At 45.0% G+C, this 13,290-nt stretch overlaps 16 non-coding genes across 16 annotated transcripts; all 16 read left to right on the top strand.

Moving 5' to 3' along the window:
- The first annotated feature begins 129 nt into the window (after nucleotides 1–129).
- Nucleotides 130–201, top strand: TRNAD-GUC (transfer RNA aspartic acid (anticodon GUC)). Its single transcript has one exon. It is a non-coding gene; the product is annotated as a tRNA-Asp (tRNA).
- Nucleotides 202–612: 411 nt separating this feature from the next.
- On the top strand, nucleotides 613–684 carry TRNAD-GUC (transfer RNA aspartic acid (anticodon GUC)). Its single transcript has one exon. It is a non-coding gene; the product is annotated as a tRNA-Asp (tRNA).
- Nucleotides 685–2,058: 1,374 nt separating this feature from the next.
- TRNAD-GUC (transfer RNA aspartic acid (anticodon GUC)) lies at nucleotides 2,059–2,130 on the top strand. Its single transcript has one exon. It is a non-coding gene; the product is annotated as a tRNA-Asp (tRNA).
- A 410-nt stretch (nucleotides 2,131–2,540) lies between these two features.
- On the top strand, nucleotides 2,541–2,612 carry TRNAD-GUC (transfer RNA aspartic acid (anticodon GUC)). The gene has a single exon. It is a non-coding gene; the product is annotated as a tRNA-Asp (tRNA).
- An 892-nt stretch (nucleotides 2,613–3,504) lies between these two features.
- Nucleotides 3,505–3,576, top strand: TRNAD-GUC (transfer RNA aspartic acid (anticodon GUC)). Its single transcript has one exon. It is a non-coding gene; the product is annotated as a tRNA-Asp (tRNA).
- A 410-nt stretch (nucleotides 3,577–3,986) lies between these two features.
- On the top strand, nucleotides 3,987–4,058 carry TRNAD-GUC (transfer RNA aspartic acid (anticodon GUC)). Its single transcript has one exon. It is a non-coding gene; the product is annotated as a tRNA-Asp (tRNA).
- Nucleotides 4,059–4,468: 410 nt separating this feature from the next.
- Nucleotides 4,469–4,540, top strand: TRNAD-GUC (transfer RNA aspartic acid (anticodon GUC)). Its single transcript has one exon. It is a non-coding gene; the product is annotated as a tRNA-Asp (tRNA).
- A 410-nt stretch (nucleotides 4,541–4,950) lies between these two features.
- Nucleotides 4,951–5,022, top strand: TRNAD-GUC (transfer RNA aspartic acid (anticodon GUC)). The gene has a single exon. It is a non-coding gene; the product is annotated as a tRNA-Asp (tRNA).
- Nucleotides 5,023–5,432: 410 nt separating this feature from the next.
- TRNAD-GUC (transfer RNA aspartic acid (anticodon GUC)) lies at nucleotides 5,433–5,504 on the top strand. Its single transcript has one exon. It is a non-coding gene; the product is annotated as a tRNA-Asp (tRNA).
- A 411-nt stretch (nucleotides 5,505–5,915) lies between these two features.
- TRNAD-GUC (transfer RNA aspartic acid (anticodon GUC)) lies at nucleotides 5,916–5,987 on the top strand. Its single transcript has one exon. It is a non-coding gene; the product is annotated as a tRNA-Asp (tRNA).
- Nucleotides 5,988–7,361: 1,374 nt separating this feature from the next.
- TRNAD-GUC (transfer RNA aspartic acid (anticodon GUC)) lies at nucleotides 7,362–7,433 on the top strand. Its single transcript has one exon. It is a non-coding gene; the product is annotated as a tRNA-Asp (tRNA).
- A 410-nt stretch (nucleotides 7,434–7,843) lies between these two features.
- TRNAD-GUC (transfer RNA aspartic acid (anticodon GUC)) lies at nucleotides 7,844–7,915 on the top strand. The gene has a single exon. It is a non-coding gene; the product is annotated as a tRNA-Asp (tRNA).
- Nucleotides 7,916–8,807: 892 nt separating this feature from the next.
- TRNAD-GUC (transfer RNA aspartic acid (anticodon GUC)) lies at nucleotides 8,808–8,879 on the top strand. Its single transcript has one exon. It is a non-coding gene; the product is annotated as a tRNA-Asp (tRNA).
- A 1,845-nt stretch (nucleotides 8,880–10,724) lies between these two features.
- TRNAD-GUC (transfer RNA aspartic acid (anticodon GUC)) lies at nucleotides 10,725–10,796 on the top strand. Its single transcript has one exon. It is a non-coding gene; the product is annotated as a tRNA-Asp (tRNA).
- Nucleotides 10,797–11,688: 892 nt separating this feature from the next.
- On the top strand, nucleotides 11,689–11,760 carry TRNAD-GUC (transfer RNA aspartic acid (anticodon GUC)). Its single transcript has one exon. It is a non-coding gene; the product is annotated as a tRNA-Asp (tRNA).
- Nucleotides 11,761–13,134: 1,374 nt separating this feature from the next.
- Nucleotides 13,135–13,206, top strand: TRNAD-GUC (transfer RNA aspartic acid (anticodon GUC)). The gene has a single exon. It is a non-coding gene; the product is annotated as a tRNA-Asp (tRNA).
- Nucleotides 13,207–13,290: the final 84 nt, after the last annotated feature.

Raw genomic sequence — 13,290 nt, 5'->3', positions numbered from 1 at the left:
TCAAGATATCATCTGTGGAAGCTATTTTTCTTTTGGCAGAACATCTGCGTATGTGTAAATGGGCAAAATTCTATCGTTCCCAAGAGTAAATGGGTCCGCCCGAATACTGCCATGCTTTCATCAGCTTCTTCCTCGTTAGTATAGTGGTGAGTATCCCCGCCTGTCACGCGGGAGACCGGGGTTCGATTCCCCGACGGGGAGTGCTTTTCTCGTTTTCTACGAAGCTATTTCCCAAGACTGTCGCCATCTTTGACAAAGTCCATCTCAAGAAGAAGTGATTCCTGCTAAATGCTAAGAAGCATGCCACTTTGCTATCCTCTTGCCTATGTACTGTTTACAACACCAGGTTATGTTTTTCTGCATTTCACCTCCAAACAGCGCTTTGTCCCCAGGAATCACTGCAGCTTTACCTTTGGGGAAAGAGAAAAAGTCTGATTTGTCAGACTTGAGATTTCTTTAGCTGGACTTTGCAGTTAGATGACTCAAGATATCATCTGTGGAAGCTATTTTTTTTATTGGCAGAACATCTGCGTATGTGTAAATGGGCAAAATTCTATCGGTCCCAAGAGTAAATGGGTCCGCCCGAATACTGCCATGCTTTCATCAGCTTCTTCCTCGTTAGTATAGTGGTGAGTATGCCCGCCTGTCACGCGGGAGACCGGGGTTCGATTCCCCGACGGGGAGTGCTTTTCTCGTTTTCTACGAAGCTATTTCCCAAGACTGTCGCCATCTTTGACAAAGTCCATCTCAAGAAGAAGTGCTTCCTGCTAAATGCTAAGAAGCATGCCACTTTGCTATCCTCTTGCCTATGTACTATTTACAACACCAGGTTATGTTTTTCTGCATTTCACCTCCAAACAGCGCTTTGTCCCCAGGAATCACTGCAGCTTTACCTTTGGGGAAAGAGAAAAAGTCTGATTTGTCAGACTTGAGATTTCTTTAGCTGGACTTTGCAGTTAGATGACTCAAGATATCATCTGTGGAAGCTATTTTTCTTTTGGCAGAACATCTGCGTATGTGTAAATGGGCAAAATTCTATCGGTCCCAAGAGTAAATGGGTCCACCCGAATACTGCCATGCTTTCATCAGCTTCTTCCTTGTTAGTATAGTGGTGAGTATCCCTGCCTGTCACGCGGGAGACCGGGGTTCGATTCCCCGACGGGGAGTGCTTTTCTCGTTTTCTACGAAGCTATTTCCCAAGACTGTCGCCATCTTTGACAAAGTCCATCTCAAGAAGAAGTGCTTCCTGCTAAATGCTAAGAAGCATGCCACTTTGCTATCCTCTTGCCTATGTACTGTTTACAACACCAGGTTATGTTTTTCTGCATTTCACCTCCAAACAGCGCTTTGTCCCCAGGAATCACTGCAGCTTTACCTTTGGGGAAAGAGAAAAAGTCTGATTTGTCAGACTTGAGATTTCTTTAGCTGGACTTTGCAGTTAGATGACTCAAGATATCATCTGTGGAAGCTATTTTTCTTTTGGCAGAACATCTGCGTATGTGTAAATGGGCAAAATTCTATCGGTCCCAAGAGTAAATGGGTCTGCCCGAATACTGCCATTCTTTCATCAGCTTCTTCCTCGTTAGTATAGTGGTGAGTATCCCCGCCTGTCATGCGGGAGACCGGGGTTCGATTCCCCGACGGGGAGTACTTTTCTCGTTTTCTACGAAGCTATTTCCCAAGACTGTCGCCATCTTTGGCAAAGTCCATCTCAAGAAGAAGTGCTTCCTGCTAAATGCTAAGAAGCATGCCACTTTGCTATCCTCTTGCCTATGTACTATTTACAACACCAGGTTATGTTTTTCTGCATTTCACCTCCAAACAGCGCTTTGTCCCCAGGAATCACTGCAGCTTTACCTTTGGGGAAAGAGAAAAAGTCTGATTTGTCAGACTTGAGATTTCTTTAGCTGGACTTTGCAGTTAGATGACTCAAGATATCATCTGTGGAAGCTATTTTTCTTTTGGCAGAACATCTGAGTACGTGTAAATGGGCAAAATTCTATCGGTCCCAAGAGTAAATGGGTCCACCCGAATACTGCCATGTTTTCATCAGCTTCTTCCTCGTTAGTATAGTGGTGAGTATCCCCGCCTGTCACGCGGGAGACCGGGGTTCGATTCCCCGACGGGGAGTGCTTTTCTCGCTTTCTACGAAGCTATTTCCCAAGACTGTCGCCATCTTTGACAAAGTCCATCTCAAGAAGAAGTGCTTCCTGCTAAATGCTAAGAAGCATGCCACTTTGCTATCCTCTTGCCTATGTACTGTTTACAACACCAGGTTATGTTTTTCTGCATTTCACCTCCAAACAGCGCTTTGTCCCCAGGAATCACTGCAGCTTTACCTTTGGGGAAAGAGAAAAAGTCTGATTTGTCAGACTTGAGATTTCTTTAGCTGGACTTTGCAGTTAGATGACTCAAGATATCATCTGTGGAAGCTATTTTTCTTTTGGCAGAACATCTGCGTATGTGTAAATGGGCAAAATTCTATCGGTCCCAAGAGTAAATGGGTCCGCCCGAATACTGCCATGCTTTCATCAGCTTCTTCCTCGTTAGTATAGTGGTGAGTATCCCCGCCTGTCACGCGGGAGACCGGGGTTCGATTCCCCGACGGGGAGTGCTTTTCTCTTTTTCTACGAAGCTATTTCCCAAGACTGTCGCCATCTTTGACAAAGTCCATCTCAAGAAGAAGTGCTTCCTGCTAAATGCTAAGAAGCATGCCACTTTGCTATCCTCTTGCCTATGTACTATTTACAACACCAGGTTATGTTTTTCTGCATTTCACCTCCAAACAGCGCTTTGTCCCCAGGAATCACTGCAGCTTTACCTTTGGGGAAAGAGAAAAAGTCTGATTTGTCAGACTTGAGATTTCTTTAGCTGGACTTTGCAGTTAGATGACTCAAGATATCATCTGTGGAAGCTATTTTTCTTTTGGCAGAACATCTGCGTATGTGTAAATGGGCAAAATTCTATCGGTCCCAAGAGTAAATGGGTCTGCCCGAATACTGCCATTCTTTCATCAGCTTCTTCCTCGTTAGTATAGTGGTGAGTATCCCCGCCTGTCATGCGGGAGACCGGGGTTCGATTCCCCGACGGGGAGTGCTTTTCTCGCTTTCTACGAAGCTATTTCCCAAGACTGTCGCCATCTTTGACAAAGTCCATCTCAAGAAGAAGTGCTTCCTGCTAAATGCTAAGAAGCATGCCACTTTGCTATCCTCTTGCCTATGTACTATTTACAACACCAGGTTATGTTTTTCTGCATTTCACCTCCAAACAGCGCTTTGTCCCCAGGAATCACTGCAGCTTTACCTTTGGGGAAAGAGAAAAAGTCTGATTTGTCAGACTTGAGATTTCTTTAGCTGGACTTTGCAGTTAGATGACTCAAGATATCATCTGTGGAAGCTATTTTTCTTTTGGCAGAACATCTGAGTACGTGTAAATGGGCAAAATTCTATCGGTCCCAAGAGTAAATGGGTCCACCCGAATACTGCCATGTTTTCATCAGCTTCTTCCTCGTTAGTATAGTGGTGAGTATCCCCGCCTGTCACGCGGGAGACCGGGGTTCGATTCCCCGACGGGGAGTGCTTTTCTCGCTTTCTACGAAGCTATTTCCCAAGACTGTCGCCATCTTTGACAAAGTCCATCTCAAGAAGAAGTGCTTCCTGCTAAATGCTAAGAAGCATGCCACTTTGCTATCCTCTTGCCTATGTACTGTTTACAACACCAGGTTATGTTTTTCTGCATTTCACCTCCAAACAGCGCTTTGTCCCCAGGAATCACTGCAGCTTTACCTTTGGGGAAAGAGAAAAAGTCTGATTTGTCAGACTTGAGATTTCTTTAGCTGGACTTTGCAGTTAGATGACTCAAGATATCATCTGTGGAAGCTATTTTTCTTTTGGCAGAACATCTGCGTATGTGTAAATGGGCAAAATTCTATCGGTCCCAAGAGTAAATGGGTCCGCCCGAATACTGCCATGCTTTCATCAGCTTCTTCCTCGTTAGTATAGTGGTGAGTATCCCCGCCTGTCACGCGGGAGACCGGGGTTCGATTCCCCGACGGGGAGTGCTTTTCTCGTTTTCTACGAAGCTATTTCCCAAGACTGTCGCCATCTTTGACAAAGTCCATCTCAAGAAGAAGTGCTTCCTGCTAAATGCTAAGAAGCATGCCACTTTGCTATCCTCTTGCCTATGTACTATTTACAACACCAGGTTATGTTTTTCTGCATTTCACCTCCAAACAGCGCTTTGTCCCCAGGAATCACTGCAGCTTTACCTTTGGGGAAAGAGAAAAAGTCTGATTTGTCAGACTTGAGATTTCTTTAGCTGGACTTTGCAGTTAGATGACTCAAGATATCATCTGTGGAAGCTATTTTTCTTTTGGCAGAACATCTGCGTATGTGTAAATGGGCAAAATTCTATCGGTCCCAAGAGTAAATGGGTCCGCCCGAATACTGCCATGCTTTCATCAGCTTCTTCCTCGTTAGTATAGTGGTGAGTATCCCCGCCTGTCACGCGGGAGACCGGGGTTCGATTCCCCGACGGGGAGTGCTTTTCTCGTTTTCTACGAAGCTATTTCCCAAGACTGTCGCCATCTTTGACAAAGTCCATCTCAAGAAGAAGTGCTTCCTGCTAAATTCTAAGAAGCATGCCACTTTGCTATCCTCTTGCCTATGTACTGTTTACAACACCAGGTTATGTTTTTCTGCATTTCACCTCCAAACAGCGCTTTGTCCCCAGGAATCACTGCAGCTTTACCTTTGGGGAAAGAGAAAAAGTCTGATTTGTCAGACTTGAGATTTCTTTAGCTGGACTTTGCAGTTAGATGACTCAAGATATCATCTGTGGAAGCTATTTTTCTTTTGGCAGAACATCTGAGTACGTGTAAATGGGCAAAATTCTATCGGTCCCAAGAGTAAATGGGTCCACCCGAATACTGCCATGTTTTCATCAGCTTCTTCCTCGTTAGTATAGTGGTGAGTATCCCCGCCTGTCACGCGGGAGACCGGGGTTCGATTCCCCGACGGGGAGTGCTTTTCTCGCTTTCTACGAAGCTATTTCCCAAGACTGTCGCCATCTTTGACAAAGTCCATCTCAAGAAGAAGTGCTTCCTGCTAAATGCTAAGAAGCATGCCACTTTGCTATCCTCTTGCCTATGTACTGTTTACAACACCAGGTTATGTTTTTCTGCATTTCACCTCCAAACAGCGCTTTGTCCCCAGGAATCACTGCAGCTTTACCTTTGGGGAAAGAGAAAAAGTCTGATTTGTCAGACTTGAGATTTCTTTAGCTGGACTTTGCAGTTAGATGACTCAAGATATCATCTGTGGAAGCTATTTTTCTTTTGGCAGAACATCTGCGTATGTGTAAATGGGCAAAATTCTATCGTTCCCAAGAGTAAATGGGTCCGCCCGAATACTGCCATGCTTTCATCAGCTTCTTCCTCGTTAGTATAGTGGTGAGTATCCCCGCCTGTCACGCGGGAGACCGGGGTTCGATTCCCCGACGGGGAGTGCTTTTCTCGTTTTCTACGAAGCTATTTCCCAAGACTGTCGCCATCTTTGACAAAGTCCATCTCAAGAAGAAGTGATTCCTGCTAAATGCTAAGAAGCATGCCACTTTGCTATCCTCTTGCCTATGTACTGTTTACAACACCAGGTTATGTTTTTCTGCATTTCACCTCCAAACAGCGCTTTGTCCCCAGGAATCACTGCAGCTTTACCTTTGGGGAAAGAGAAAAAGTCTGATTTGTCAGACTTGAGATTTCTTTAGCTGGACTTTGCAGTTAGATGACTCAAGATATCATCTGTGGAAGCTATTTTTTTTATTGGCAGAACATCTGCGTATGTGTAAATGGGCAAAATTCTATCGGTCCCAAGAGTAAATGGGTCCGCCCGAATACTGCCATGCTTTCATCAGCTTCTTCCTCGTTAGTATAGTGGTGAGTATGCCCGCCTGTCACGCGGGAGACCGGGGTTCGATTCCCCGACGGGGAGTGCTTTTCTCGTTTTCTACGAAGCTATTTCCCAAGACTGTCGCCATCTTTGACAAAGTCCATCTCAAGAAGAAGTGCTTCCTGCTAAATGCTAAGAAGCATGCCACTTTGCTATCCTCTTGCCTATGTACTATTTACAACACCAGGTTATGTTTTTCTGCATTTCACCTCCAAACAGCGCTTTGTCCCCAGGAATCACTGCAGCTTTACCTTTGGGGAAAGAGAAAAAGTCTGATTTGTCAGACTTGAGATTTCTTTAGCTGGACTTTGCAGTTAGATGACTCAAGATATCATCTGTGGAAGCTATTTTTCTTTTGGCAGAACATCTGCGTATGTGTAAATGGGCAAAATTCTATCGGTCCCAAGAGTAAATGGGTCCACCCGAATACTGCCATGCTTTCATCAGCTTCTTCCTTGTTAGTATAGTGGTGAGTATCCCTGCCTGTCACGCGGGAGACCGGGGTTCGATTCCCCGACGGGGAGTGCTTTTCTCGTTTTCTACGAAGCTATTTCCCAAGACTGTCGCCATCTTTGACAAAGTCCATCTCAAGAAGAAGTGCTTCCTGCTAAATGCTAAGAAGCATGCCACTTTGCTATCCTCTTGCCTATGTACTGTTTACAACACCAGGTTATGTTTTTCTGCATTTCACCTCCAAACAGCGCTTTGTCCCCAGGAATCACTGCAGCTTTACCTTTGGGGAAAGAGAAAAAGTCTGATTTGTCAGACTTGAGATTTCTTTAGCTGGACTTTGCAGTTAGATGACTCAAGATATCATCTGTGGAAGCTATTTTTCTTTTGGCAGAACATCTGCGTATGTGTAAATGGGCAAAATTCTATCGGTCCCAAGAGTAAATGGGTCTGCCCGAATACTGCCATTCTTTCATCAGCTTCTTCCTCGTTAGTATAGTGGTGAGTATCCCCGCCTGTCATGCGGGAGACCGGGGTTCGATTCCCCGACGGGGAGTACTTTTCTCGTTTTCTACGAAGCTATTTCCCAAGACTGTCGCCATCTTTGGCAAAGTCCATCTCAAGAAGAAGTGCTTCCTGCTAAATGCTAAGAAGCATGCCACTTTGCTATCCTCTTGCCTATGTACTATTTACAACACCAGGTTATGTTTTTCTGCATTTCACCTCCAAACAGCGCTTTGTCCCCAGGAATCACTGCAGCTTTACCTTTGGGGAAAGAGAAAAAGTCTGATTTGTCAGACTTGAGATTTCTTTAGCTGGACTTTGCAGTTAGATGACTCAAGATATCATCTGTGGAAGCTATTTTTCTTTTGGCAGAACATCTGAGTACGTGTAAATGGGCAAAATTCTATCGGTCCCAAGAGTAAATGGGTCCACCCGAATACTGCCATGTTTTCATCAGCTTCTTCCTCGTTAGTATAGTGGTGAGTATCCCCGCCTGTCACGCGGGAGACCGGGGTTCGATTCCCCGACGGGGAGTGCTTTTCTCGCTTTCTACGAAGCTATTTCCCAAGACTGTCGCCATCTTTGACAAAGTCCATCTCAAGAAGAAGTGCTTCCTGCTAAATGCTAAGAAGCATGCCACTTTGCTATCCTCTTGCCTATGTACTGTTTACAACACCAGGTTATGTTTTTCTGCATTTCACCTCCAAACAGCGCTTTGTCCCCAGGAATCACTGCAGCTTTACCTTTGGGGAAAGAGAAAAAGTCTGATTTGTCAGACTTGAGATTTCTTTAGCTGGACTTTGCAGTTAGATGACTCAAGATATCATCTGTGGAAGCTATTTTTCTTTTGGCAGAACATCTGCGTATGTGTAAATGGGCAAAATTCTATCGGTCCCAAGAGTAAATGGGTCCGCCCGAATACTGCCATGCTTTCATCAGCTTCTTCCTCGTTAGTATAGTGGTGAGTATCCCCGCCTGTCACGCGGGAGACCGGGGTTCGATTCCCCGACGGGGAGTGCTTTTCTCTTTTTCTACGAAGCTATTTCCCAAGACTGTCGCCATCTTTGACAAAGTCCATCTCAAGAAGAAGTGCTTCCTGCTAAATGCTAAGAAGCATGCCACTTTGCTATCCTCTTGCCTATGTACTATTTACAACACCAGGTTATGTTTTTCTGCATTTCACCTCCAAACAGCGCTTTGTCCCCAGGAATCACTGCAGCTTTACCTTTGGGGAAAGAGAAAAAGTCTGATTTGTCAGACTTGAGATTTCTTTAGCTGGACTTTGCAGTTAGATGACTCAAGATATCATCTGTGGAAGCTATTTTTCTTTTGGCAGAACATCTGCGTATGTGTAAATGGGCAAAATTCTATCGGTCCCAAGAGTAAATGGGTCTGCCCGAATACTGCCATTCTTTCATCAGCTTCTTCCTCGTTAGTATAGTGGTGAGTATCCCCGCCTGTCATGCGGGAGACCGGGGTTCGATTCCCCGACGGGGAGTACTTTTCTCGTTTTCTACGAAGCTATTTACCAAGACTGTCGCCATCTTTGGCAAAGTCCATCTCAAGAAGAAGTGCTTCCTGCTAAATGCTAAGAAGCATGCCACTTTGCTATCCTCTTGCCTATGTACTATTTACAACACCAGGTTATGTTTTTCTGCATTTCACCTCCAAACAGCGCTTTGTCCCCAGGAATCACTGCAGCTTTACCTTTGGGGAAAGAGAAAAAGTCTGATTTGTCAGACTTGAGATTTCTTTAGCTGGACTTTGCAGTTAGATGACTCAAGATATCATCTGTGGAAGCTATTTTTCTTTTGGCAGAACATCTGAGTACGTGTAAATGGGCAAAATTCTATCGGTCCCAAGAGTAAATGGGTCCACCCGAATACTGCCATGTTTTCATCAGCTTCTTCCTCGTTAGTATAGTGGTGAGTATCCCCGCCTGTCACGCGGGAGACCGGGGTTCGATTCCCCGACGGGGAGTGCTTTTCTCGCTTTCTACGAAGCTATTTCCCAAGACTGTCGCCATCTTTGACAAAGTCCATCTCAAGAAGAAGTGCTTCCTGCTAAATGCTAAGAAGCATGCCACTTTGCTATCCTCTTGCCTATGTACTGTTTACAACACCAGGTTATGTTTTTCTGCATTTCACCTCCAAACAGCGCTTTGTCCCCAGGAATCACTGCAGCTTTACCTTTGGGGAAAGAGAAAAAGTCTGATTTGTCAGACTTGAGATTTCTTTAGCTGGACTTTGCAGTTAGATGACTCAAGATATCATCTGTGGAAGCTATTTTTCTTTTGGCAGAACATCTGCGTATGTGTAAATGGGCAAAATTCTATCGGTCCCAAGAGTAAATGGGTCTGCCCGAATACTGCCATTCTTTCATCAGCTTCTTCCTCGTTAGTATAGTGGTGAGTATCCCCACCTGTCACGCGGGAGACCGGGGTTCGATTCCCCGACGGGGAGTACTTTTCTCGTTTTCTACGAAGCTATTTCCCAAGACTGTCGCCATCTTTGGCAAAGTCCATCTCAAGAAGAAGTGCTTCCTGCTAAATGCTAAGAAGCATGCCACTTTGCCTATGTACTGTTTACAACACCAGGTTATGTTTTTCTGCATTTCACCTCCAAACAGCGCTTTGTCCCCAGGAATCACTGCAGCTTTACCTTTGGGGAAAGAGAAAAAGTCTGATTTGTCAGACTTGAGATTTCTTTAGCTGGACTTTGCAGTTAGATGACTCAAGATATCATCTGTGGAAGCTATTTTTCTTTTGGCAGAACATCTGCGTATGTGTAAATGGGCAAAATTCTATCGGTCCCAAGAGTAAATGGGTCTGCCCGAATACTGCCATTCTTTCATCAGCTTCTTCCTCGTTAGTATAGTGGTGAGAATCCCCGCCTGTCACGCGGGAGACCGGGGTTCGATTCCCCGACGGGGAGTACTTTTCTCGTTTTCTACGAAGCTATTTCCCAAGACTGTCGCCGTCTTTGACAAAGTCCATCTCAAGAAGAAGTGCTTCCTGCTAAATGCTAAGAAGCATGCCACTTTGCTATCCTCTTGCCTATGTACTGTTTACAACACCAGGTTATGTTTTTCTGCATTTCACCTCCAAACAGCGCTTTGTCCCCAGGAATCACTGCAGCTTTACCTTTGGGGAAAGAGAAAAAGTCTGATTTGTCAGACTTGAGATTTCTTTAGCTGGACTTTGCAGTTAGATGACTCAAGATATCATCTGTGGAAGCTATTTTTCTTTTGGCAGAACATCTGCGTATGTGTAAATGGGCAAAATTCTATCGGTCCCAAGAGTAAATGGGTCCGCCCGAATACTGCCATGCTTTCATCAGCTTCTTCCTCGTTAGTATAGTGGTGAGTATCCCCGCCTGTCACGCGGGAGACCGGGGTTCGATTCCCTGACGGGGAGTGCTTTTCTCGTTTTCTACGAAGCTATTTCCCAAGACTGTCGCCATCTTTGACAAAGTCCATCTCAAGAAGAAGTGCTTCCTGCTAAATGCTAAGAAGCATGCCACTTTGCTATCCTCTTGCCTATGTACTATTTACAACACCAGGTTATGTTTTTCTGCATTTCACCTCCAAACAGCGCTTTGTCCCCAGGAATCACTGCAGCTTTACCTTTGGGGAAAGAGAAAAAGTCTGATTTGTCAGACTTGAGATTTCTTTAGCTGGACTTTGCAGTTAGATGACTCAAGATATCATCTGTGGAAGCTATTTTTCTTTTGGCAGAACATCTGCAAATGTGTAAATGGGCAAAATTCTATCGGTCCCAAGAGTAAATGGGTCCACCCGAATACTGCCATGTTTTCATCAGCTTCTTCCTCGTTAGTATAGTGGTGAGTATCCCCGCCTGTCACGCGGGAGACCGGGGTTCGATTCCCCGACGGGGAGTGCTTTTCTCGTTTTCTACGAAGCTATTTCCCAAGACTGTCGCCATCTTTGACAAAGTCCATCTCAAGAAGAAGTGATTCCTGCTAAATGCTAAGAAGCATGCCACTTTGCTATCCTCTTGCCTATGTACTATTTACAACACCAGGTTATGTTTTTCTGCATTTCACCTCCAAACAGCGCTTTGTCCCCAGGAATCACTGCAGCTTTACCTTTGGGGAAAAGGAAAAAGTCTGATTTGTCAGACTTGAGATTTCTTTAGCTGGACTTTGCATTTAGATGACTCAAGATATCATCTGTGGAAGCTATTTTTCTTTTGGCAGAACATCTGCGTATGTGTAAATGGGCAAAATTCTATCGGTCCCAAGAGTAAATGGGTCTGCCCGAATACTGCCATGCTTTCATCAGCTTCTTCCTCGTTAGTATAGTGGTGAGTATCCCTGCCTGTCACGCGGGAGACCGGGGTTCGATTCCCCGACGGGGAGTGCTTTTCTCGTTTTCTACGAAGCTATTTCCCAAGACTGTCGCCATCTTTGGCAAAGTCCATCTCAAGAAGAAGTGCTTCCTGCTAAATGCTAAGAAGCATGCCACTTTGCTATCCTCTTGCCTATGTACTGTTTACAACACCAGGTTATGTTTTTCTGCATTTCACCTCCAAACAGCGCTTTGTCCCCAGGAATCACTGCAGCTTTACCTTTGGGGAAAGAGAAAAAGTCTGATTTGTCAGACTTGAGATTTCTTTAGCTGGACTTTGCAGTTAGATGACTCAAGATATCATCTGTGGAAGCTATTTTTCTTTTGGCAGAACATCTGCGTATGTGTAAATGGGCAAAATTCTATCGGTCCCAAGAGTAAATGGGTCCGCCCGAATACTGCCATGCTTTCATCAGCTTCTTCCTCGTTAGTATAGTGGTGAGTATCCCCGCCTGTCACGCGGGAGACCGGGGTTCGATTCCCCGACGGGGAGTGCTTTTCTCGTTTTCTACGAAGCTATTTCCCAAGACTGTCGCCATCTTTGACAAAGTCCATCTCAAGAAGAAGTGATTCCTGCTAAATGCTAAGAAGCATGCCACTTTGCTATCCTCTTGCCTATGTACTATTTACAACACCAGGTTATGTTTTTCTGCATTTCACCTCCAAACAGCGCTTTGTCCCCAGGAATCACTGCAGCTTTACCTTTGGGGAAAAGGAAAAAGTCTGATTTGTCAGACTTGAGATTTCTTTAGCTGGACTTTGCAGTTAGATGACTCAAGATATCATCTGTGGAAGCTATTTTTCTTTTGGCAGAACATCTGCGTATGTGTAAATGGGCAAAATTCTATCGGTCCCAAGAGTAAATGGGTCTGCCCGAATACTGCCATTCTTTCATCAGCTTCTTCCTCGTTAGTATAGTGGTGAGAATCCCCGCCTGTCACGCGGGAGACCGGGGTTCGATTCCCCGACGGGGAGTACTTTTCTCGTTTTCTACGAAGCTATTTCCCAAGACTGTCGCCGTCTTTGACAAAGTCCATCTCAAGAAGAAGTGCTTCCTGCTAAATGCTAAGAAGCATGCCACTTTGCTATCCTCTTGCCTATGTACTGTTTACAACACCAGGTTATGTTTTTCTGCATTTCACCTCCAAACAGCGCTTTGTCCCCAGGAATCACTGCAGCTTTACCTTTGGGGAAAGAGAAAAAGTCTGATTTGTCAGACTTGAGATTTCTTTAGCTGGACTTTGCAGTTAGATGACTCAAGATATCATCTGTGGAAGCTATTTTTCTTTTGGCAGAACATCTGCGTATGTGTAAATGGGCAAAATTCTATCGGTCCCAAGAGTAAATGGGTCCGCCCGAATACTGCCATGCTTTCATCAGCTTCTTCCTCGTTAGTATAGTGGTGAGTATCCCCGCCTGTCACGCGGGAGACCGGGGTTCGATTCCCTGACGGGGAGTGCTTTTCTCGTTTTCTACGAAGCTATTTCCCAAGACTGTCGCCATCTTTGACAAAGTCCATCTCAAGAAGAAGTGCTTCCTGCTAAATGCTAAGAAGCATGCCACTTTGCTATCCTCTTGCCTATGTACTATTTACAACACCAGGTTATGTTTTTCTGCATTTCACCTCCAAACAGCGCTTTGTCCCCAGGAATCACTGCAGCTTTACCTTTGGGGAAAGAGAAAAAGTCTGATTTGTCAGACTTGAGATTTCTTTAGCTGGACTTTGCAGTTAGATGACTCAAGATATCATCTGTGGAAGCTATTTTTCTTTTGGCAGAACATCTGCAAATGTGTAAATGGGCAAAATTCTATCGGTCCCAAGAGTAAATGGGTCCACCCGAATACTGCCATGTTTTCATCAGCTTCTTCCTCGTTAGTATAGTGGTGAGTATCCCCGCCTGTCACGCGGGAGACCGGGGTTCGATTCCCCGACGGGGAGTGCTTTTCTCGTTTTCTACGAAGCTATTTCCCAAGACTGTCGCCATCTTTGACAAAGTCCATCTCAAGAAGAAGTGCTTCCTGC

The sequence above is a fragment of the Eleutherodactylus coqui genome, chromosome 11 (assembly GCF_035609145.1).
Source record: "Eleutherodactylus coqui strain aEleCoq1 chromosome 11, aEleCoq1.hap1, whole genome shotgun sequence".
Classification (NCBI taxonomy): domain Eukaryota; kingdom Metazoa; phylum Chordata; class Amphibia; order Anura; family Eleutherodactylidae; genus Eleutherodactylus; species Eleutherodactylus coqui.
This window is presented reverse-complemented; position numbering and strand designations above follow the sequence as displayed.